The sequence below is a fragment of the Balaenoptera ricei genome, chromosome 9 (assembly GCF_028023285.1).
Source record: "Balaenoptera ricei isolate mBalRic1 chromosome 9, mBalRic1.hap2, whole genome shotgun sequence".
NCBI lineage: Eukaryota > Metazoa > Chordata > Mammalia > Artiodactyla > Balaenopteridae > Balaenoptera > Balaenoptera ricei.
The window spans coordinates 48,326,672-48,350,838 of NC_082647.1; the positions used below are offsets into that span (position 1 = coordinate 48,326,672).

At 42.1% G+C, this 24,167-nt stretch overlaps 1 protein-coding gene across 17 annotated transcripts in view; it reads left to right on the plus strand.

Moving 5' to 3' along the window:
- TRIL (TLR4 interactor with leucine rich repeats) overlaps positions 1-24,167 on the plus strand; it is a 136,587-nt gene that overhangs the window by 72,612 nt on the left and 39,808 nt on the right. For 9 of the 17 annotated variants that reach the window (XM_059933683.1, XM_059933690.1, XM_059933681.1 and 6 more), the window contains 2 exons: positions 13,218-15,349; positions 16,067-16,272. The exons of 1 other annotated variant lie outside the window; for it this stretch is intronic. The gene's annotated coding sequence lies outside the window, so the exon portion shown is untranslated. The remainder of the gene's footprint in view (positions 1-13,217; positions 15,350-16,066; positions 16,273-24,167) is intronic. 7 more of the 17 variants (XM_059933693.1, XM_059933688.1, XM_059933689.1 and 4 more) reach the window with 7 other exon arrangements.

Here is a 24,167-nt window from a genome sequence, read left to right on the forward strand (position 1 = left end):
AAAACTCAAACCCACCAGATAAGAACTCATCCACCTCAGGGCTTTGGCAGCTACTGTTCCCTCTGTCTGGAACTTGCACCTCCAGATCTTTGCATGGCTGGTTCCTGGTATTAGGGTCTCAGCTTAGCTGTCACCTTCTCACCAAGACCTTCCCTGACTGCCCACTCACTTTCTACCACATTGCCCCAATTATTCTCTCCGTAGAAGTTATCCACTCTCTAAAATGATCTTGTTTGCTCTTTTTGTTTCCTTGGTTATCTCTGACAGGGATGTCAGCTACCTCAGATCAGAGACCTTCCCTCTTTTGGGCACCGTATCTCCAGCGCCTATAAATGTTTGGTACATGGTAGAACCTCAATAAACACAACTGAGTGAATGAATCAAAGAGGGCTCACACACCGACATTTATGTGTTGGGCTTTCAGTAAATCCATTCCTATTGCCTGATTAATGATTTTCTGAGTAGCATTCAGGGTCAGCCCATTATTGTGTCTCTCTCTCTGGGCCTCACAGTCATGTGGGTAACAGAATGACTCACCAGAAGTCATAGCCATTGTGTTAGATAGGCTAGGTGAGGTGAGGCTGCAGTAACAAATACCCTGAAAACCTCAGTGGCTGAATACAACAAAAGGTTTTTACTCACACAAACTCCATTGCAGGCTGGTCCACTCTCTAGGGCACCTCTTCTCCATGAGGCATTTCCACTATCTAGACTGTTTTGATATTATCATGCTGCCATCATAATACGTGGCTCCCTGGTCTCCTAGCAGGCAAAGAGAGAGCTGGCAGTTCACACACCAGCTTCTAAATGCTTTGGCCCAGAAGCAAGAAACTCTTTTTCTTTCTTTCTTTTTTTTTTTTTTTTTTTAAAGAAAGGATAATAAATGGATATTTACTGAACATTTAAAATATATGATACATTATGTTGCGTGTTTTTGGAACATCGTGGTCATTTAACACACAGCACCCACCAGCTTATACTTGACTATGACAGAAGGGATGTTACCTGGTTAGATCTTAACATCACTTTTAGGTTATTTACAGATAAGCTAAAATGCATATTAAAAACCGGTAATTTTTCTGGATATAAAATTATAAACCTAATTCTAATTTATTAGCTATTTACCATTCTATTCTTATAACTGGACATGGGAAAAGGGTGAACATCTTTGCCAGGTTAAAAGGGATTATAAAATGAACAAACACTCTTTCTGATCACAGTCCATTAGCCAGAGCTGCCCACAAGACTCTGCCTAATTGCAAGGGGGCTTGCAATATGGAGGAGTGAATGACTATTTGGTGAGGAAAATGTCTCTACAACAGTCTACCCTTGAACACACATAAACCAACTCACACCTGTCCAAGGGAGATTATCTGAAGTCCCACCTAGTCATTGCATCCAGCTCTAAGTCCTGGATCTGCAGGGGATGTGCTATATGTAGCATCTCTACTGGGTCAGGATTAAGCTCATGATGGTCCAGACCTGTGAACTAAGATGACAAATTTTCTGCCCCCTCCCCCCATGCCCAATATACAATGGTGGTACAGGGATGGATCAACCACAAAGCACGCTCCCTTTTGGAAAAAAGAAGATTGTAAGACATAACGCAGTATCTGGTCAATAACAGGGTTCAACCTCCTGCACTGTTGGTGGGAATGTAAATTGCTATGACCACTATGGAGAACAGTATGGAGGTTCCTTAAAAAACTAAAAATAGAACTATCATATGACCCAGCAATCCCACTACTGGGCATATACCCTGAGAAAACCATAATTCAAAAAGAGACATGTACAACAATGTTCACTGCAGCACTATTTACAATAGCCAGGACATGGAACCAACCTAAATGCCCATTGACAGATGAATGGATAAAGAAGATGTGGCACATATATACAATGGAATATTACTCAGCCATAAAAAGAAACAAAGTTGAGTTATTTGTAGTGAGGTGGATGGACCTAGAGTCTGTCATACAGAGTGAAGCAAGTCAGAAAGAGAAAAACAAATACCGTATGCTAACACATATATATGGAATCTAAAAAAAAAAAAGGTACTGATGAACCTAGTTGCAGGGCAGGAATAAAGAGGTAGATATAGAGAATGGACTTGAGGACATGGTGTGGGAGGGTGAAGCTGGGGCGAAGTGAGAGTAGCATCGACATATATACACTACTGAATGTAAAATAGTTGGCTGGTGGGAAGCAGCACAGGGAGATGGGCTGGGTGCTTTGCGATGACCTAGAGGGGTGGGATAGGGAGGATGGGAGGGAAGCTCAAGCGGGAGGGGATATGCGGACATGTGTACGCATATGGCTGATTTACTTTGTTGTGCAACAGAAACTAACACAGTATTGTGAAGCAATTATACTCCAATAAAGATCTATTAAAAAAAAATAACAGGGTTCAAGATTCTTCATAGCGTTTGGCTCCACCTGTTGAAGTCTCTTCCTTTTTCATTATTTTCCTTGGTCAAATATGAAGTGGGTGTTAGGGAACACGTCCTGTTAGAGAGATGAATGGCTTTCTCAGCCCATTTCCTGCTTGCAAAATATTAAATCTCAAATAGATTCTTTCAAACCAATAGCAGTTTTCTCATCTATCTGCTTCCAGTCAATTCTATGAGCCAGCAACCACGCCCATCGTTCTTTTAGAGGAATGATCCAATCTTTATTTCCTTGCTTTCTTACCTCCGTGGCCCTCCATGTCGCAACTTCATGGTGCTTTTCTGCTTTGGTGGGAAAGCTACTCCTTTCACAGGCTTTTACCCCGAGTCTTTTTATCCAACGGAAAGGTTTCATTGAGCGCCATGCCATTAGTCTGATTTTTTTCCCTCAGTTGCTTTGAATCTTTGTTGCTTGAATGTTTCCTCAGTACTATTAGGAATCAGGAAGTGGTCCCTTGACCAACTTCATCAGGCCTCAAATTTTTGGAATGTATTTCCTTTCTTTTCTGCTTGTAAAACAGTCAGTTCTTTCTTGAGCTCATCTCTTTCTTCTTACACTTTGCCACACAGAGTCAACAGCAGCCTCTTCCCCGGGAGTGGTAGGCTTACTACCCTGTGATCGCCTACATTTTGGTCTCCTACGTTCTTGCAGCCAATAGACTGCATAACAAGGAGGAGCATTTCCCCCAAATCTGACATTTGTTTCCTCACTGTCCACCGCTTAACCATTGAGGCAGTGCCACAGATTTCCATTTTGAGTTCTTTTGTTATGGCCGCACTCAGACTAGGTGATCTCCCAGATCCCTTCACACCGTAACGTTCCAAGATTCCAAGACGATGCACCTTGGTCTCTCCTACAGTAAAATCCTGTTGCTGGAACATTATTGAAAAACACTAGTGAACACTATTGAAAGCACATGCATTACGCCTATAAAGAAATCAGTATACAGAGTAAGTACTGATGTGTATTTTCCTCCTACGCTTGCCTTAAAAAGACAGAGCAGGAGAATAAAGAGGCAGTAGTGTGATCTCGAGTTGTAAGTCTTGTGTATTTTTGGTGTAATGGTATCGTGTCAATACAGTAAAGGAAGAACAAGAGACAGAGAGCAATGGAAAAAGCAGTCCAGCATGACAAGGGAGGGAGGAACAGAGCATTAAAGAGTGTAATTGAGATGAATCTTCCTGTAGTCAAAGAGGGTGTGGTGGGCAGAGGCTGAAGGGACTCCACCTTTTTGAGTCTCTGGCAGCTGCTCAGGCAAGGAGTTTATGGCCAATTTCAGGAAATGACTCAAGAAAGAAGCAGGGTTAGCAATGAAAGCTCAGGGTTTTAGAGAGCACTGGTGATGCCATGCTTCAACGACTTTCTTTAGGGGTATTTGAGATTCTGTTAATCCTGGGCTTTGTAAGAGCCATAGGCAAGTTAAGGGTTGGGACTCTGGTCATGGTGGAAGCTGGTGATGCAGTGAGAACAGCAGGGCCCAGGGGCTGTTTGACTCTGGGCAAGTTACTTAACCCTTCTGAGTGTTGCTTTCTTTCTTCCTTCGTAAAATGAGGATAATAAAAATACTTAGGTTGTGGTGAGAAATAAACAAGATAATGTACATAAATAGCATAAAGTTAGTACTCACCAGTTGCCAGTGCTGGTGCTAATGATGACGCTAATGATAATGATGCCTCGTAGGAGGTAATGGAGGTTCTCAGCCTTGTCTGTATATCATATGCACTCGGGAGCTTTTAACAACCCACTGCCTAGGAGGCATCTCATCCATTAAATAGGAATTGCTGGGGGCAGAATCCAGATATTAGCCCTCTAATACCTCCCCACTGGATTCCAACGTGCAGTCAACATAGAGAGCTACTAGTTAAGGGTAACACCTCTGGAAAGCAGGGATAACTTATTAGGATCAAATGCCTCTAAAAGTATTGTACATTAATTAGGCAAAATTTTAAGAGAGAGCATTTCAATGTGATGAGGATTGATCCACAGGAGTCATGGGTGTGGACCTACCCATTCATACAATCGTTTAACGAACGTTTACTCATACCCTTTATTTATTTCCATCTGGCAAGTCCCGGGGGATTCATAGATGAACAAGAGAGGGAAACCATTATTGGGAGTTAATAATCAAGTGTAAGAGCTAAGCAAACAAATCAACCCCAAACTTGAACAGTGGTGGCTTCAATGATAGGCGAGTCACAAAGGGATCTCAACTATTTTTATCATGGCTAATTTCCTTTAAAAAGAAGTACTGAAATCAGTACATCAAAGTTTTGTTCAATTTGGGTGGTGAGTATGTTGGTAGTTGTCATGTTATTTTTTCTGCACTTTTCTCTGTTTGAAATATTTAAGGAAGAAAATGCTACATTGTGCTAAGTGCTATGATAGGGGTGAGATTGGGATGCAGTGGGAACAAAGAGGAGGGCCACCCATCAGCTAGCTCAGAGTGGGCACGGGGAGGGAAGGCAGAAGGTCATGGAAGGCTTTCAGGAAACCACTGACACTTCTGACATGGGAAGGTGTCACAAGAGGATTTGCATTTTAGAAAGATGAATGGGGGAGAGAGCAGACACATGCAAGCAGGGATATCATTAGAAGACCATTTGCTCCTGATGTGAACTTCGTAAGGCCTAGACTAAGGCACTTCCAGTGGGTCTGGGAAGGAGGATCAGAGACCAGAGACATTCTGCAACAGATTGATAAAACTCAGCTACCAATTGAACGCACAAGGTAAGGAAGAGGAAAGCAGGAATGCCTCATGAGTTCCTGGAGTGGGCTTTTGGGTAGACACAGTTCTCAACACCATTAACTCAGCTACGGCTTTTAGAATGAGCAACAGATTAGAAAAGAAGGAGAGAAGATGCTGAGTTCTTTTGGAGGAACTGGTGCTCGTGCTACACACAAGTGTCCACAGCAATAGAATACATGGCTCAGGAGAGAGGTCCATCCAGAGTATAGATATGGGGCCATCAGTGTACAGTTCATCTCTTGAGGTGAGGGAGTAGATTCAGACAACAGAGTGACCAATACAGAGCCCTTGAACACACCTGCTTTATAATCATGAGGACTGGGGTGAGAAGAAAATCCTTCCAGATGGGGTTGAGAGGAAGCAAAACAGACTAACAGAAGGTAAAATCAGAAAAGAGTTCTGACCCAGCCCAAGTGAAGGTGTCAATATCAAGGAGAAAATAAAAGGTTAAAGAACAGCAACAACATGGAGAAGTCAATAGGATGCCCATGAAATTATCACTCAATATAGCAATTCATTTGCAGGCCAATGGTGATTACAAAAGCTATTTCAGGACATGAGATTGTAGAAGATAAACTTGTAGCATGGAAGGTACTCATTAAACATTTGTTGGATTGAAATGCACTGGGTTCCTGCCATCATGGGACAGGCCCTGAGCCTTGAGGCAGGGGTAGGAGATGCTGGAGAAGGAATGAAGTCTTTTATTGGGCTTCTCAGTTTGGCTTAGGACCAGGGGTTCTGCTGATGAATCTAGAGAGGAGCCGCCCTTTTGCCAGCCTGAGTTGAGTTTGCTTTTGCCAACATTCTACAGCTCTGATCCATTATCAGTTAAGTGTCACCCCTTTGCCATATATAGAAACAGTAAGGGCAAAGAAAACGCACCTTGGGGGCCAATGACTCAGGATGTTTGGCAATGGGATAAATGAGCACTTCACCTTTCCTGCTGATGGATGGAGAGCCCTCAAGGCAAAGACTGCTCTCTGGTTCTCCTCATTGGCTTTCTCCTCCTACTAGACTTTTGTATAGCTCCAAGCATGCCACTGGTACCCACAACAAACCATTAATTAAAGCTAGCTTCTGGGCCAGGTTTGAAAAGACCAAAGTTGCCACATGGAGCTGGGTGTGTGTGTATGAGAGAGCTTCCCAAGGGAAGAAACCCTGTCAGCTCTCGGTTGCATCTCCAGAGTACAGTGCCTTGTTCCTGCCACCAATAGACATTCAGAAACTATCTATTGGCTGACAGTTGGGAGGAACTGGGGTGGAATCTTCTGGCACTGTGAATTTCCTTAGTACTTTCTTCTGATTTGGGCCATATGAATTGTATCATCTAGGTTCAACCAGACACAGAATCAATACATTTATATATTGAGATTTATTACAAGGAACCGGCTTATACTATTGTGGGAGCTGGCGGAGCAAGTCGAAAATTTGTAGGGCAGGCAATCAGGAAGAGAAGGTCACAGCAGAGTGGGGCTGTGTAGGCATGGCTGAAGCTGTTGTCCACAGGCGGAATTCTTGTCCAGCTCTCTGTCTCTCTCCCTCTCTCTCTCTGGGGAGTCTTGGCCCTGCTTTTAAGGGCTTCCAACTGATTAAGTCAGGCCCACCCAGATTGTCCCTTACTTAAAGCCAACCGGTTAGTGACTTTAATGACATCTGCAAACCCCCTTCACAGTACATCTAGATTAGCATCTGATGGAATAACTGGGTACTTTAGCTTAGCCAAGCCGACATCAAAAAAGCCATCACATGGGTTTAAGAATGTGTTGGAGATGCTGTGGATGAGTAAAGAAAATAGGTGGTTGGGGTGTGTGTGTGTGTGTGTGTGTAGATGGAGCTGGGGGGCGGGCGGGGGGCGGGAAGGTGGGTACCAGAAATGGTGGGACTTCCTTGCTCTCCTTTCTAAATCTGGGGTCTTAGGAAAGTCTGTTTGGGGTGCACTGGTGACTAACATATAGCCCAGGGAAGCCATGACCTCAGCTTCCATCACCTTGACACACTGGGGAAGAGCCCAGTCCAGTGTATTAGGTAGGCGGCGGGCCACCAGATCCACGCCCACCTTGCTTTCTTCCTGGCCAAAGGCACGCAGCTGCTCTGTGTTTTCCCCCCACGGCTCCCCGCGCCGGGTGAATCTCTCCATAGCGCAGCCAGAGGGCGCGCGAGCAGAGGAAAACGCCGCGGGGCTCCAGGAAGAGCCAGTGCTGCGACGCCGGCGAATGTGGGGCGGTGACCCGGAGCCCCTGGCACTCATACCTCTCCTTCCCCAGGACCCCTATCAAGGCTGCCACCCTTTCTGTGCATGTTTCAGGGAGGGGCAGACGGGACTCCTGGGAGCGAAGAGCTAATAGATTCGCTTTCCTTTGTAAGGGATGGGAAGGGGCGCTTGCTGGGGAGCGAGGCGGCGGCCCCAGGACAACTGAGAGACCGGAGGTGTCTCCTGCCTCATTTGTCAAACTGTCGGCCCCTACCTCCTTCTCCTGAAACCCGAGGGCAGAGTTTCTCAGTGTTCGGGGCGTCGGAAGGCCCCCTGTCCCGAGAGGAAGGCACCTGGCTTCCGCTCCCTTCCCATGGGTGCGCAAGGACGCCTGGGCGCAGGCCAGGTGGCCACGCGCAGCGCGCAGCCCGGCTGCTGCAAAGTTGCAGCCTGGTCTGCATCTCTCTCCTACGTAACTGCCCCTCTCACCAGCAGTGCTACCCCCTTAAAAGTCAGGGGCCCAAGGCAAAGAGGCAGTTCTTTTCTGTAGTTTTGGGGGTTTTGTCTTTAGTCTTAGGATTAAAAAGGATGTCTACCGCAGCTAATGTCACCCATCTCTCCTTTCTCTTTCCTCCTTAAAAACGCAGTCTTAATGAAATGCTTTTAAAAGCAATATAGATTTTGAGGGAAAGAAAAATCACTAGAGGACTTCAACCAAGTTTTTAATGCAACGGCATTATTAAAAATAATAACGGGCCTGGGATTTTGCAATTCTCAAGAGTGGATGGTGAGAAAGGACAAATAGAGTAGATCAGACAGTTGGAAATTATAAAGAGTGGCTGCTCTGCTCATAATTTGCACTCAAAGCACTCATAATTCGCACAATAGGGACATTTAAACACTCAGCGAGCCTGAGCAATAAACACACTTCTCACTCAATCATAACCGAGGTCAGGGAGGGAAGCCGCGGTCTTCTTTTCTTGTCTGATGTAGGAACCTCGTGGCCTCAGCTTATGTGTGGTTTTGGAAAACTCTGACAGGAATGAGTGTCTGGGAGACTTCTCAGTTGTCAAGAAGCTTCTTATGTTTCCTAAAGAAACTCAACCTAGATTCATTAAGCCATGTTGCAGAGCAAAGAGAATTAAATATTTTTTTAGGACTGCAGCTAATCCTGAAACTTAAATATAGGGGTAAGAATCCTATATATGAAAGGTCTGTGAAATTTTTACAGGAAATGTGCAAAGATGTTGTGTTTAAATATCCTCAGATGAGAAAAAAAACATTGGGATTCCACCCCCCCGCAAAACCCAAATGATTTTCAGCCATCTATTCCCAGACCTCTCCTCACAGACTTCAATTAAAAAAAAATAACATCTTTTTGAGTCATTTAGGAAAATATTTATATATCAGTGAAATCAAGGAGATTCTTTGAAAGATGTTGCTAATATATATTCGAGTAAGGCCAAACCTTGTATTTATGCTTTTTTTTTCGTTGAAATTGTAGGCTCACATTAAGGATTTTCCCTCCCTTTAAAAACATCAGCACAGTGCCATAACTTCCTTTATTTGCAATCAGTATATCCCATGGTTAACAAAGAACTTTTTAAAGAAAAAAAAATGTGCCCTAATGAAATTCAGTACTTCTTTATAAAAAGAAAAAAGGATCTTTTATATGCACTTTTATATGCACTAAATATATAAGCATAGTGTGTACCTGGTAAAGTTGATTTCTGCTGACAGGGTAACTCAGGTAAATCAACACAAGAGTCCACAGCACATTATAGGGTACACTTTATTGGGTTTTACCTTCAGGTAAAACTTCTATTAAGAATGTACAAGTGCCTGCATACCTAGCCTGCCTTGTTTTCCACAGTGCTGTATACATAATCTCTTAAAAAAATTTTTTTTTAATCAAAGCTTGCTCTATTGAATACATGTAATTGGAATCCAGTGGTTAAAAAATATAAAAATTTACTGCTGTAGAAAAGTTTTGATTAGTACTTTCCATTAGCAAATGTTGTTGAGTAAACCCTCTAACAGTCTATTTGCATTCAGACACGAATTGACTTAGCAAAACAGGTGATGCTTTCAACTGTACAAATATATTATTTCCCATAAATATTCCTAATGAAAGAGGTGCTCTGTTTCAGAGGAAGTAACTGCAAGGAAGACTTTTAAATAATAATAAAAAAAATCGTTCCCAACCCTGATAAGTACGGGCATGAAGTCTTGAAGGGTGAGTTATTAGGTGTGGAAAGGCAGAGTCTAGAAACCTCTCCCACGTACATTTTAAAGTAAGCTGCCCTAAAGCGTGGCAGAAAGCATCTGGGAAGCACTGCCATTCTCTTATGTCAGAATCTCGCCCTTTCTTCCCCCATCCCCCCCCCCCAAAAAAAAAAAAATGAACTCAAATACAAAGAAAGGGTGTTTTATAATGAAACGTTTGGGGAAGATGAGAGTTTATGCTGGAATTCCTTGACTTGATGCTAAAATTTTTTAAATAAATAAAAGAAACAAAAGAAAGAAAATATTCATACTTTTAAACAAAATTAAAATGTAAACTAGGTTCATTATCAGAATTTTTGGATTAATCTTCCTTTGATATTTAAATAGCAATTTGGACTTCATTTGTTAACAACAAAAATAGAAATGAAATAAGACTCAGGTTTGAAGGGGCATTTTTGGTGCCCCTGTCCCATTTATGATTCCCCAATTCAAGAAGGACTGCATTTCTCTTCAGTTGCTTGTCTAAATCTGGAATCAAGATGGGAATAGTTATACCACTGGCTATTTTCTAAGTAGCAAGTCAGTGTTAGTGTTTCATAGATGACAGACCTCTGACTTCACACAATGAAACCTGCAAAAACCCCACGTGCCATGGCCAGAGGTCTGAATCTAGACTTTTCTGGTATCATTTCAGACTATTCTTAGAGTTGAGTGCATAAATATCTTCAATTTTTTTTTTCTTTTAGTATTGCTATGTTTTGGTAAATTCCTAGCTACTTAATGCTGTGTGTGTGTGTGTGTGTGTGTGTGTGTGTGTGCGCGTGTGAGATGGGAAGGGGGGCAAAGAAGACAGAGCAACAGGGGGGAAAGGAAGAAAAAGAACTGGGGAGGCAGAAAGCCTCTGCTTTGGGATAAGAATATTACATGTTCTTTTCTACTATCTTATTCACAGTGAATTTAAAGAAGGATATTATTTAACGAAGTGAATCCCTCCTTTCTTTTTCCAAATTGGTCACAGTTATAGAAGACTATTCTGTTTCATTATTGTTTAGATGTAATGTTTCTATGGCTTATACTGTGTGCATGATACACACACACACACAACTTTTCTTTCTCTTTGAATATCATCACTGTTGGCTGACAATGAAATTGTGAATAACATCTTATTCTTTGTTGCATCCCAACGTTCTTTATTTGCAAATTTGATACCTCTATATAATTAATGTAATTCAATGAGCAGCAAACAATACCAATTACAATGCTGTGCATGAAAAGAATGTTACACCATAAGAATACCTTGCAGGAAAGTGACATTTCTTATTAGAATTACTTGATTTGATTAGGATGAAAAGAAAATGTTAGTATAATCTAATCAAACAGTAAGCAGTCAAGAGAAGCAAAATATGTAAAAGAATCTCAATTTTCAGATGAAATGTGTTTGATTACTATTCGTTTGACGTTCTACTACCAGTTTAAATTTTGTTAATTAAATCTCAAGTTATATAACCTGTTAATCTTGCAGGTTAATCAGCAGAAGAAATTTAGTTCAAAGCCTGACTAGAATGCAGTTGTATTATCAGTACTTTTCAGTATAAAAGGAACCTTTTTCACAGTGTTACTTCCAAGTGAATTCGACAGAATGACTATTGATAACTTCCATTTGTAAGAAATAGCCTTATTTGCATGTAAGGAATGAACTGTAAGTGCATTATAGTAAAGTAATATGAAATGTAATAATAATAATAATAACAACCCTTTTGTCGAGCACCTATGATGTCTTGCACTGCACAGAGTGGGCTTACATAAGAATTAAGAAGGATGCGGTTTGTCCCCTAGAAGACACAATCCAAGTGGCTCTTTTACGAAAGTTAAAGAATTACTTGTTGTTTAATAGGTCTTTCTTAATAAATAACTTTCCAAAGATAACTTCCATTCAGCTCCTAAAGACTTTTTACAAATTCTGAATTTATGGGATTTGAATTAATAAAGTGTTTCTATAACATTTCCAAAAACTGTGTAGGTTGAGAGTTTTAAAACACCCTGGATATGTGGTCTATTCATTCTTTATTGCCAGCCTTATATCTTGAATATCTCTTTATCACCTCTAGATTTTTTTGCACTGTCTTCCCCTGTAAAAGTGTCTTTGAGGGCAGACACCTTCCTAGCCATCCCAGAATCTTCAGTGTTGAATGACAGAATGAGATAACACAGTTTAGAAATGTGCTAAGAATCCACATTTTAAGGAAAAATATTTTAATTGAAAATCTCATTATTTTTAGTACAAAGTAATAGATATCCTGAATTAAAATAAAGTCACACCATAAATAAAAGTGTAAAGAAGAAAATAAATATCCCTCATAATTCCACCCAAAACTCAGGCATAAGCACTGTTCCATTTTGACACATACACTATTTTGACATATGTTTGTCCAGATATTTTTCTGTGGATCTACATGCACCTTTAAAAAAACCAAAATATGCATTATACTATACAGTCTAATCTACTTTTTCACTTAATGTATCATGAGCGTCTTTTGCTATGGATAAATACAGAAGTCATCGCCATTTTAAAAAGCTTTCGAGCATTACACCATACAAATATATCAAAATTAATTCAACTGACTTTCCAAAGTTAGCCATTTATGTTGCTTTCAGGGTTTTTTTTTTTTGGTATGAAATGCAATTTTAAAACAGTGACTTTTAAAGATGAGATGTGCCTCATCTCTCCCCAGAAAGGACCAGTTTAAAAAACTCCATGCAAACAATCAAGAGGCCATTTGTGGCCACATCATTGTTCTGTTTTCCTAGATTGTTCCAAGGATCTTCTTCCGAAGGTGTATAGTTCTAAAGTAAATTCAATTTCTTTAATGTTTGGAGTGTCAAGAAAAGAAATCATGGAACACATGGGTTCTGCTTGCATTCCTCATGAGTCTTGGATTAAGACAATCTGCCTGTACAGAAAACATAGCACTAAGCAAACTTACACCAAATGATCAGAAAATGCTGACAGGGGCTTCCCTGGTGGCGCAGTGGTTGAGAATCTGCCTGCCAATGCAGGGGACATGGGTTCGAGCCCTGGTCTGGGAGGATCCCACACGCCGCAGAGCAACTAGGCCCGTGAGCCACAACTACTGAGCCTGCGCGTCTGGAGCCTGTGCTCCGCAACAAGAGAGGCCGCGACAGTGAGAGGCCCGCGCACCGCGATGAAGAGTGGCCCCCGCTTGCCACAACTAGAGAAAGCCCTCGCACAGAAACGAAGACCCAACACAGCCATAAACAAATAAATAAATAAAATTAAAAAAAAAAAAAAGAAAATGCTGACAATTTGAGATTTCAGCGAAACCTCAGATTACTATAAGAAAAAATCTATTTCTAAAATAAATTACCTTTTATGCAGGCAGCACTGACGAAGTTTAAGAGAAGTGAAGAAAAACCTATTCTTTACTTAGAAATGATACATGATGGATATAAGGGAGTTTTCAAAAGAATTAATGTTTTTGAGGATGTCCAAATCACACAATGATTGCTTAAAAAATCCAGAGAGCAAAAATAAAAATGAATGGCTAGAACATTTCACTAACTGCCTTTATTCTTTATCTCATCCTACAGGACCTTGGAAGAATAACAGAACTGCTCTACCCTTTCTGCTCATTTCCTGTCACAGGAGATGTGATTTTTCAGTGGTGGTCTCCCTTATCATTCACCTATGGCTGCTAGATCAGAAGATTGACATTATCTAGAAATCTATGAAGTAAAAGGCGTCCAAGACCCAGTCCCTGGGGATGGTGTGCCAATAAGGGTACAAAAAATAAGGGAAGTGAGAATCTCTCATCAGAACTCTGTTCATTGTGTACAGAAGGTTCTAAAAAGAATAGGAGTGTTTCTGAGTGTCCCTGACTGAACATAAATTCTAGTGCTTCTATGGAATTTTCTTATTTCTTTGACATCCAGCGATAGGCTGGATTAAAACCCTTGGCCCTAAATGAGAATCCAGCCTTCTGTGGGGTGAGGAAGGAGGCTGAGCTCTCTCTGCCTCGCTGCTTTCTCTCTCCATCATCTCCACTGACATACTGCCTGGTATGTCAGGCCACATTTGGCTTGCCCTCATGAGCATTGTGACTGTAGCCCAGGGTTGTCTGAATAACATCTTTCTCTGTCATATTTTGATAGTTCCCTACTGTTTTTCTAACACAGATGAGGAAGGGTGAGCCTCTGAGGGGAAGTTACTCTTTCTTTCCTGAGATGCTCAGGGAGGACGAATATGGGCCAGGGTAGGGTGAGGACCTGGCTGAAATCTTGGCGAGAGCCTGCGAGGGGATCCCACCTGGAAGCTGACAGAACACAAGGTCCTGGTCTAAGCTGTTCTGCAGGTGTAAGCAGTTGTCTCCCAGTTCCAGCTGATCTGGCTTTAGTGGATGAAATGGCGTCTTTCCCTTAGGAACCTCCATTCCTGAAATTTCACTCAAGAGATATGCTGCTTGTGATAACAGGGCGTCAGAGAAGACAGCTTTTTACACGAGTCCTTGGGTGACCTCCGACACAGGAGACATACCAAGAGCAGGCTCCTGGGAGGACAAGATCCCCTCCTTGTTTGTGGCGACCACTCGTGCCCCGCGGAGAGCATGGAGACTGGTGTGGGGGGCCCGGCCCCCTGGCCTGGGAGCGTATGGGGAAGAGCTGATGTGGGCGGCAGGGCTGCCGACGCGGTTATTTATTATTTCACTGAATTACTGCTGAGTGACAAGGGCTCCTCGCGTCCTAGCGGGCTGGCATCCGTGGAACATATTTTTAACATGAATCGCAAAAGAAATAACAGAAATATGAAATGGCTAATTAGAGAGCCATTTCACAAAGGTCCTGCCTGATGACAAGTTTCTTGGTCAGTGCTGCCATTTGCTAATTTCCAAGTGGAGTGAAATCAGAGTCCATGAATCCAGGACTGAAAGCTGGGGCTGGGGCTGGATGAGGGCAGGAAAAGAAGACAGAAGGCTGAGCTATTCAGTCTGTTTTCCCGCCTTCCTAATGTATTGGGTGAGTTCATTTCATTTTGGAAAGCTCTATGGGGCACCTCAGTGTTTGGTGGGAGGTGTGGACTTATAGTCACGTAGCAAGTGATTCTAACCTACTCTGCTATTTCTAAGACTAAACTAGTCCCCGCTTAATGTAAAACTCGATGCCCTTAGCTGATTTGTCTCCCTCTTTCATATTAACCATGCGTAAAAACTTGAGTGACTCTTTCCCTACAGTGCAGTGAAGTATTACAGTATTCGCTGGGAGATCTTAAAAGCCTTCAAAGCAGGTAATCATGCCTCTGGGGTCACATGAATGATGAATACCCAAGTCTTTATTAATCTGTGTGCACGTATACCTTTAGAATTTATAGCAAAGATGAAAAATGGTTGGAAAGTGTTTTCTCCATTATTTGACAGGCTAACACTTAAACAGCTCCTTTACTTGGAGGCTGGGCACAGGGAAGACAACACCCAGGTAGCTTCCACAAAAGATCTTTTACGCATTAGGAATATTATGAATTGCTGTACTGTTTGCCTTTGACCTACATAAAGGGAGAAGATCAGTCCCAGAAGTGGAATGGAAGTACACACGAAACAGCAGAGAACACAAAGGGACTTGGGTTTCTCTTTCATCTCGATATTTATGGGATAACAAGATGACAACCTACGTCACGTTAGGATTCTGTTTCCCTAAGCATCATGTACCTACCTTAGAAGCTCTGTATTTCAGTAAGTGCTTCACTGCACACACAAAAAAACTATCCCCAAACCTAGTGGCTTAAACCAACCATTTTATTTTGCTCACAGTTTTGTGGGTCGGGCATTCCGGAAAGCATTGGTTGGGCAGTTCACCTCTGATCTGCATGAAGTCAGCTGGGACTGCTCGGGCTGGATGATCTTTACCAAGACGGCATCTTCATTCACGTGGCTGGAACCCTGGGCTTCTCTCCTCCTCCTCCTCCTCCTTCTTCTTCTCTCTCTCTCTCTCTCTCTCTCTCAATCTCTCTCTTCTCTTCCTATGGCATCTCATACTCCAGGGCCTCTCTATGTGGATGTGCCTTGGCCTTTTCACAGCACAGTGGGCTCCTGGGGAGGCACACGTCTTACATGGGGGCTGGCTTTCAAGAGGTAAGAAGTGAAAGAAGCCAAGCCAGTGAAGGCCTATGCCTGGGGCAACCTCAGTGTTACTTCAATGCAATTCTACTGGTGAAAGCAGTCCCAGGGCTTATTCACGTTCAAGGAGTGTGGATACAGATTCCCCCTTTTAACGGGAGATGGCCAAGATCATGTTGCAGAGGGGTATGTGGGATGGGAGATACTGTTGTCACTTTTAGAAACTATAATCTGTCGCAGTGAAAAATAAAAGTCTAAAGGCTATGCTTGAGAAAGTTTTGTTGTTGTTAAGACATAACGTATAAAGTCTTCATTTTCCATTCCGATATCCAGGGTTGAATTTCTGCCGTAAATCCTGCTGCTTTGGAATCCGTGCCCATTGGGAATCTCCATGCAGGTCACCCCTTCTCAAGCATCCCCTCCTCTGTGAAGCACACCAGGCAGATTGTCATGCCTCTTCCAGGGCTCCAGTGCTGGGCTCACCTCTGTTATATCACCTGTCAGCCTGTTCTCCTGCTACCTGCCCATCCTCATTGATGGTCTGTGAATTGAGGCAAGAGCTGTACTTTATTTATTTCTATGATTTTTAACTGAGTGTTTATTATTTTAATTTTAGCTCAGTTGAATTATGTTGATTGACTTAATAAATGAATAAATGTCACCCTGATTCCAGGAACTTGGCCTTGTAGGTTCACTAAAGAACCAGTAAAAGAAAAACCTGAGGACAAGGCCAGGAAGACTTCTTCCTCCTTGGAATCTGGGGTTAACCAAGTCCACACCTTCCTCAACTGCTAACACCACTGATGAGAGAAGTTGAAGAACTGCAAATAGCAGCTAACTAGCCTATTTATTTCTAGAATATAGGATTTAATTAGACACATTCTCTTCAACAGCTCTTACCAGTCAAAGGATTAGAGCTGCTCTGGGTGCCAAGCACAAGCTCTACAGAGGAAATGATCTGGAAGAAAAATAATTTTCTCCACCTCGAAAATAGGAGTAGGAAAAATATGAAAACAAATATTTTTGGTCTTAGGTTTAGTAATTTTTAAATTCCATACTCAGGTCTCCAGTGTCTATTTCTTCCCTTTAGATTGAATGTCATGTTTACTCAGAGGATTTTAATGTAATTTTGGGGATGTTTTAATCCATTTCTGCAGTTTATCACCTTTGAGGTTTGCCCAGTGTCTAGAATGAAGAGTGTATTTGCTAAATTGAGGAAAATGTAGACAAATGTTTGTGCTTGCTAGTTGGTAAACAGATTGGGATGCCCAGACCACAAGGCCAAGTTGTCAGTCTGCTCTAAGCAGTACCTTGCAGCCACGTCTGTGGGATCACGAGAGGGTCTAACCCACGTGGAGACTTAGGAAGTTCCTCCCAACTTCAACAACAATTCACGTGCTTATCTGGCAAAGATTGTTAGACTGAGGCAACTATTGGGTCAGAATCAGAAAATGGCTGATTTGGGAGAAAGTGACTCACTGAATCAAAGGGATGAAAGCACTATTAGTGTAGAATGCAAACCAGGGAGCCCAATTTGACGGTCTGAAGGAGCACATCTGTTTGGAGTGGGAGTAGAGAGCTCTGCTGGACTCCTGGAATGGCTCTCCCAACGCAGAGTTAATGCCCATCACCAGAGAAATGGCCGGGAGCTGTGCTGTGTGTTTCCATCTACATGTGCTTTTAAGGGGGCTTGCAAGTTACATGTTCTTCATATGACTGATGATCTCACTAATTGCCTGAGGAGGTCACATGAGAAAAATGAAGGCCTTAGGCTGGACATCACTGGACAAAATATTCTTGTATGTGGATATCAGAGTCCTTAGGTAAAATTTTTATTTTGGGTTGGGGCCAATTATGTGTGTGTGTGTGTGTGTGTGTGTGTGTGAAAGAGAGAGAGAGAGAGGGAGCAGGAGACAGAGAACGTGTATATCTCTGACACTATTATAGAAGTCGTGGCATATATTCAAGCTCTTCTGAGCTCTTTCTCAGTGCTAAGTAAACTGAGTGCCAAGCCATATGGGATTATAGAAATGAGTAAAATACAACACTGATCCAGTAGATACCATCGTCTAGTGGGAGAGACAACACATATAAATATTGATATGAAGCACAGTGTGCTATGATAAAAATAAGATTAAAGCACTGTGAGAGAAGGGTAGAGGGATAGATGCATTTTAGTTGGCAATATCTTGGAAAAGCTTTGTGGAAGAACGGGTAGCGGCAGGGGCTCAGAGGTTGAGTGAGCTGGGCAGGCTCACTCGGGGTGGAGGGGTCAGGGAAGGACTCCTGAGGAACAGTCATCCAGGAGAAGGTTCAGGCCTTGTGTGGGGAAAGGCATCACTGGGGTGGTGGGGGCAGAGTGTGGGGTGGGGAGGAGGATATAGAGGATGTGGGAAGATAGAAGGAGAGGGTAGTCTGAAGTGATACTGTGGAATCCTATCGATGCATCAAGTTACTAAATCTGGACTTGGCTTGTTTCACAGTGAAGAGCCACTGAAGATGTATGAGTTGGGGCAGGAGTGTGTGTGTGAGTGAGTGTGTGCGTGCGTGTATCTGCATGCAGGAGGGAGGGGGAGCGGGAGAGAAGGAGGAGGGAGGGAGAGGCAATCTGTGCTTTAAAAAGGAAGTGGGTTGGCAGTTGGGGCAATGCAAGGACATGAATGGAAGCAGGGAGGCCAGTTAGCAGGGGATTGCAGTGACCCAGCTCAGAAACAATGCGGTCTACAGGAAAGACGTGGGCATGGTGAAGAGGAGGTAGATTCGAGTTTTATAATGAAGGCAAAGTAGCCAGGGTTTGCCAAATAATTAGAACTGAGGGTTACAGATGATGGTGAAGGTGTACAAAATAGGTACAGGGGTTCTATGGCACCAGGCTGGCTTGGGATGGGGGAGGAGAAAAAGGAACCACTTTGCATATCCATGTATCCATTTATTAATGCACAAGGCAAATTGTTATTGAGCGCCTGCAGGCACTGAGTGGGGACTGGGACACAATGGACTAAGACAGCTATGGAGCCCCAGTGGCACTGGGAACTGGGGTTGAGAAATCATGACAGTAATTAGGTTTCTATGTTATAGACTTGGGAGTTGTCCTTCTAAAAGTGATCTGTGAATCCAGGGTGCTGAATCAAGGAGAAAGTTCACCAGTGGGAAAAAGGTCTCATAAAATTATCTGATCCTCCAATCCTCAAATTTCATTTGGTGTGACTTGTAGTTCTTTTGCTGAGAAAAAAACCACATATATATATCTCATCTTTGCCCATCATTCAAGATCACCCATTCTTTGTTTTTTCCTATGATTTCAATGCTATAGGCACAAATATTTAATCTTTCTTAAGTAAAGTTACTGAGGTTCGGCACTGCTTGAACCTAACTAAAGTAACAAGAGACAATTAAAGTAGAGAATCGCTTTTCAAGAAGGGTCTGGGGTGTTTGGTCTCTGAGCTTGTAGGCGTCTACACCTTGGAATCTCTCTGTGCAGGTCAGCTCTGCAGCCATCGCTGGATTGTTTTCTCAGTCCTTGGAGACTGGCCTGATCAGGTTCACTAATGGTTGGACTTTTCTTGGTATTTGCTTACGTAACACTATCAGGACACATGTCTTAAATATTTTATCAGGTTTAAAGGGCAGTTTTCATAACATGGCATTGTGTGGCCTGCAGAACAGACAAGGAGGGAGGAAGAAGGCTCTTAGCCTGTACTAAGTGACCTAATTTTAATACACATTCTGATATTAAAATTTGATTAACTTGATAAAAAGACTGCAGGTATTAAGATGTTGGTTTTCCCTGTACCGTAAAGACAGCTACTAAAGCATAGTGCACTTTACTTAAGTGCCTCTCCCTTAGCTAGTGTAATCAACTCCTGAACATAAAAATCATGTAGTCCTGACCTGTGTCTAAGCTGCCCCTGATTTGGGAGAACTGAGCATGCACTAATTGCAGGATCGGGCTGTTTGCATACCAAAATGGAGTTGAAATGCTTCTTATGATAAGTGAACACTCGAAAGGGGAGGTGGAAATTTATCCATTAGCCGAAAGGCCTGAATGCACTATAGGATACAGAAGAGCCACTCCGATTATTAAGTGTTTTGTAATCTGAAAGTGTAAGTTAACAAGAGTAAAATGATGTGACCCAGGAGCAGACTTTTTATAAACCTTAAAAGCAGAGAAGCAACACCACCAGCGAAATTGCCAGGATCCCTTTCGATCTTTTCTAGGCTGCTAGCTGATTATGAAACAGTGTCTTCTTTGAAAAACACCCTCATATAAATGAATATTTGAATGTTTGCCACCAATTAAAATCACCCTAGGAAACAGGTATTTCTACTTGACTCTTTAAACAATGGAATCCCTCGTGTTTTGCCTTTGACTAAGCTGGCTCTGAGGATGAGAGTCATGATCCTAGTCGGAAATACTTGCTGTGAGTATGTTTTAGTTTTTTTCTATGAAAGCTCCTTGGTTCCTTTGGCCTGATCTGTCTTTCTGACGGATTTATCTGTTCTTAAATTATACCGGTAATTTAAAAATTTGAGTGGGCGTCAGAATCACCTGGAGGGCTTTTAAAGACACAGATTACTGGACCTCACTCCCAGAGTTTCTGGTTTAAGAAGTCTAAGGTGGGGTCTGAGACTTTGTGTTTCTTACAGGTTCCCAGGTGATGTTTCTGGGCTGGTGCCAGGACCACACTTTGAGAACAACTGAATTTGGTGTTTTCTAAGATCTCTTAGTAGCTCTGAACGATGCGATGAACTCAATGGAGGCTTTTCTGTCATGGTAACTGATTAATTCAAAATAATGAAATCTGTCCCGATTTCCTATTAATCAGAAAACTATCTGACCTCTACTATAAAGTAGATTTTTTACAAGTGCATTTGTGTAGAGTAAGTGGTAGAGTATTTGTGGCAACATGGATAGACCTTGAGGGCATTATGCTCAGTGAGATAAATCAAGGAGAGAAAGGCAAATTCCATATGATGTCACTTATAGGTGAAATCTAAATAAATCAGACTCGTAAAGACAGAGTAAAATGATGGTTACCATGGACTGGGGGGGTGGAGAAAAGGAGAGACGTGGTTTAAGGGTACAAACTTACAACTAGTAGATAAAAAAAATCCCGCAGATCTAATGCACAGTGTAGTGATTAGAGACAACAATACTGTAGCATAATCATCAAACTTGCTAAGAGACTAGATCTTAATTATTCCCACCACAAAAAAGAAATGTGACGTGACAGCGGAGCTAACAACCACTACAATGGCAATCATATTATCATATATAATCGTTCCAAATTAACATGGTGTATACCTGAAATTTATACAATGTTATAAGTCAAGCATATTTCAATTATGTTTACTGTTTATCTGTTTATTTTATTTATTTATTTCGTCTGCATTGGGTCTTAGTTGCTGCACGCAGGATCTTCGTTGAGGCATGCAGGATCTTTTGTTGTGGCACGCGGGCTTCTCTCTAGTTGTGCCGCGTGGGTTTTCTCTCTCTAGTTGTGGCGCGCAGTCTCCAGGGCGCATGGGCTCGGTAGTTGCGGCGTTCAGGCTCTCCAGTTGAGGCACGCCAGCTCAGTAGTTGTGGCGCGCGGGCTTAGTTGCCCCACAGCATATGGGATCTTAGTTCCCTGACCAGGGATCGAACCTGTGTCCCCTGCATGGTAAGGCAGATTCTTTACCATTGGGCCACCAGGGAAGTCCCTTCAATTATAAATAAATAAATAAATATTTTAAAAGTAAAAAAGAAAGTGGTAGAGTGCTATAACCTTAAATGTTGGATTCTATTCCCAAGAACAGGGCTAATCAACTGTTGAACTTCTTGTGAGCTTTGTTTATCAGCAGAATGAGTTTCTGCTTTACAAAAAATTTAAAGTCAGCAATCAATATTGATAATATTTCCCCTTGATGTAGATTGGAGGCCTAAGTTAGAACTAAATGGTGTTATTGTATGAAAGGAAAGTCTGAGGCAAGTGTTGGAGTGGAGAGCAGAAAAGGAACAGAAGAAAGCTGAATTGGAAATAAGCAGTGGAGGCTGTGTGTTTACCAGTGAACGAAACCTGTATCAGCACCAGTGAGTATATGTGGTCTTCTGAGACCCTTTAGTTCCTTTCCTGTTACTTTCTTTCATGACCAAGGTCTCCAAATCAAGGCCACCAGATGGAATAGGTCTACCTAAAGGAATGCTTTTCAAACTCTAACTGCTCGTCAAAGACCTGAGGTTCTTATCAAAATGAAGATTCTGGTTCATTAGGTCTGGGGTGAGGGCTGACATTCTGCATTTCTAACCAGCTCCCAGGTGATTCCAGTGTGGCTGGTCCCTGATCACGGGACGCATCAGTGCAATCATGCAGTGCACCCCTTCATTTCAGGTGAAGCCTTAAAGCATCACATTACTTTCTTCTGATTTATCCTCTTACCTTACAGCCCTGCCATCAAATGTTTAGTTGGCTTGCATAACTGCTGCCACATACTAAGCCAGCAGAGTTATCTTTCTCTCCCTTTGTTTAAGTGATCCTGATAACTGCCTACTTTGTATCTTGAGATGGCTTAACAAATGCTCCCCTTCGCTATTTTTCAACTCTCTCTCTCTAAGACCTGCACCATTTTATTGTGCTAAATTGTTAGTCGGACTTCATTTTTCAAATGAATCTTATTATTCTGGGTTTTGAAGTCAACTCTAGTTTTCTGAAACTTCCCCTTGAATCTGGACCACAGAGGTGAAACAAGACAAAGCAGGTGGTGAACCCCATGGCTGTCTTGGAATCACCAGTAGCCCCCAGCCTAAAAAATGGATGATATCTGATAATTCTTTTCACATGACATGCCAGCTTTCTTCATTTGCACAGTTTCAATCCTTTTCAATGCCTGATGTGTATCCAGACATCAGGATGGTTTAGTACATTTTTATTGAGCACCTTATTTGTTTGAAGTACTGATGGGATACCAGGCTACGTTCTCAGTTTGGTTATAACCCAGGAGAAAAACTTGGATGGAAGGGGAATTACGTTAGGTGAAGACTGAAAGAGTGTGTTCTACGGAGCAGTGAACCAGCAAGTAAGGACCCATTGCTGGTATAATGACAATGGCCTTGTAAGAATCAGGATTCTTCCTCTTGATCTTTTCAGAATCCTCCCAACTCTCCGGTTTTCAGTATCCATATTAGGCAAAATAGATCTGGCTACTTCCATGGGATTTGCAACTTTCATAAACTTTTTCTACAGTCAACATATTCAGTGATTGTTTTGTAGCTAGCCCAGGGGGAGTTCAAGTTTCTTAGTCTGAAGGCTTCCATTTCCTAATTGCTATGCTGGTCTTCATGCAATGTCTCATGGACACCTCATGAGATATATATTGTTGTCCTGATTTTACAGATGCAGTAACTGAGGCCTTGAGAGGTTAATTTGCCAGGTAAAACAGCCAATGACAGAGCCAGCATTCAGGCCTGGAAATGCTGACTTCAAGTCCATCGTACTGACTCATGGGTTTTGCGTACTGAATAAGATTCATTTGAAAAGTAGGAAAAGGTAGAAAAGTGAGGGTAGGGGAGAGCCGTGGATACAAGATTTAAGGTGATCAAGGCAGACTCAGCACCCCCCCCATGAGATGCAGACAAAATGGCTTTGCACAAGACATTGTTCTCTTGAAACTCTTTGTTCTCAGAGGCTGGAAGATGGCAAAGGAATAAGAAACAGTGTAGCCATCCCAGTTCAGTCAGAAAGCTTGGCTTATGGCTGGAAAAACAGTCTATTCAAAATGGAGTTATTTTGTAATGTTGCTATTAAGGTAATTGGACCATACTCCGAGACATACCTGGAGGAAAGAGCTATGCACAGATCTACTTCATTTAATTGCTTTGTACAAGGGGCCAAGTCTTAGCTTACCTTTACATGAGAGCTAAGGAAATAAGCATACACAGCTACTCAATGCTCTGAATTCAATACAATGGAAACTTATAACCCATTGTGGCAGATGCTGTCAGGCTGCCCAGTTGCCATTCTTTCACCCAGTCTTCTTTGAGAAAAGGACCTCAGTGTGTTTGGGATGGTGGCGTGCCCACCTCTGGGGATGGATGGTAGACGATCTCACCCAGTGCTTCCAAACATTTTTTCGTGACTCGCCACATAGAAAATGATTAAATTTTCACAATATGCTGTGCTAACCTGGAGGGAATTTGTAGGCATCAATATGGGGCTTGGAGAAAAACAAATCTATTATATTCTTTTCATATTATATAATTATGGTAAGAAAAATGAAATACAAATATTTAGAAAGAGACAAATTGTTAAATTTGGATGATATTTCCAAATAAGATATTTCCTAATTTTTTAAAATAAGAAACTCAATCGTGTTTCCACAAACCTAAAATTTAAAGATCAGATTTTAGGCTTGAAATGGTTAAACATTCTGCCATTTCTCTTCCAGAATTTTCTCT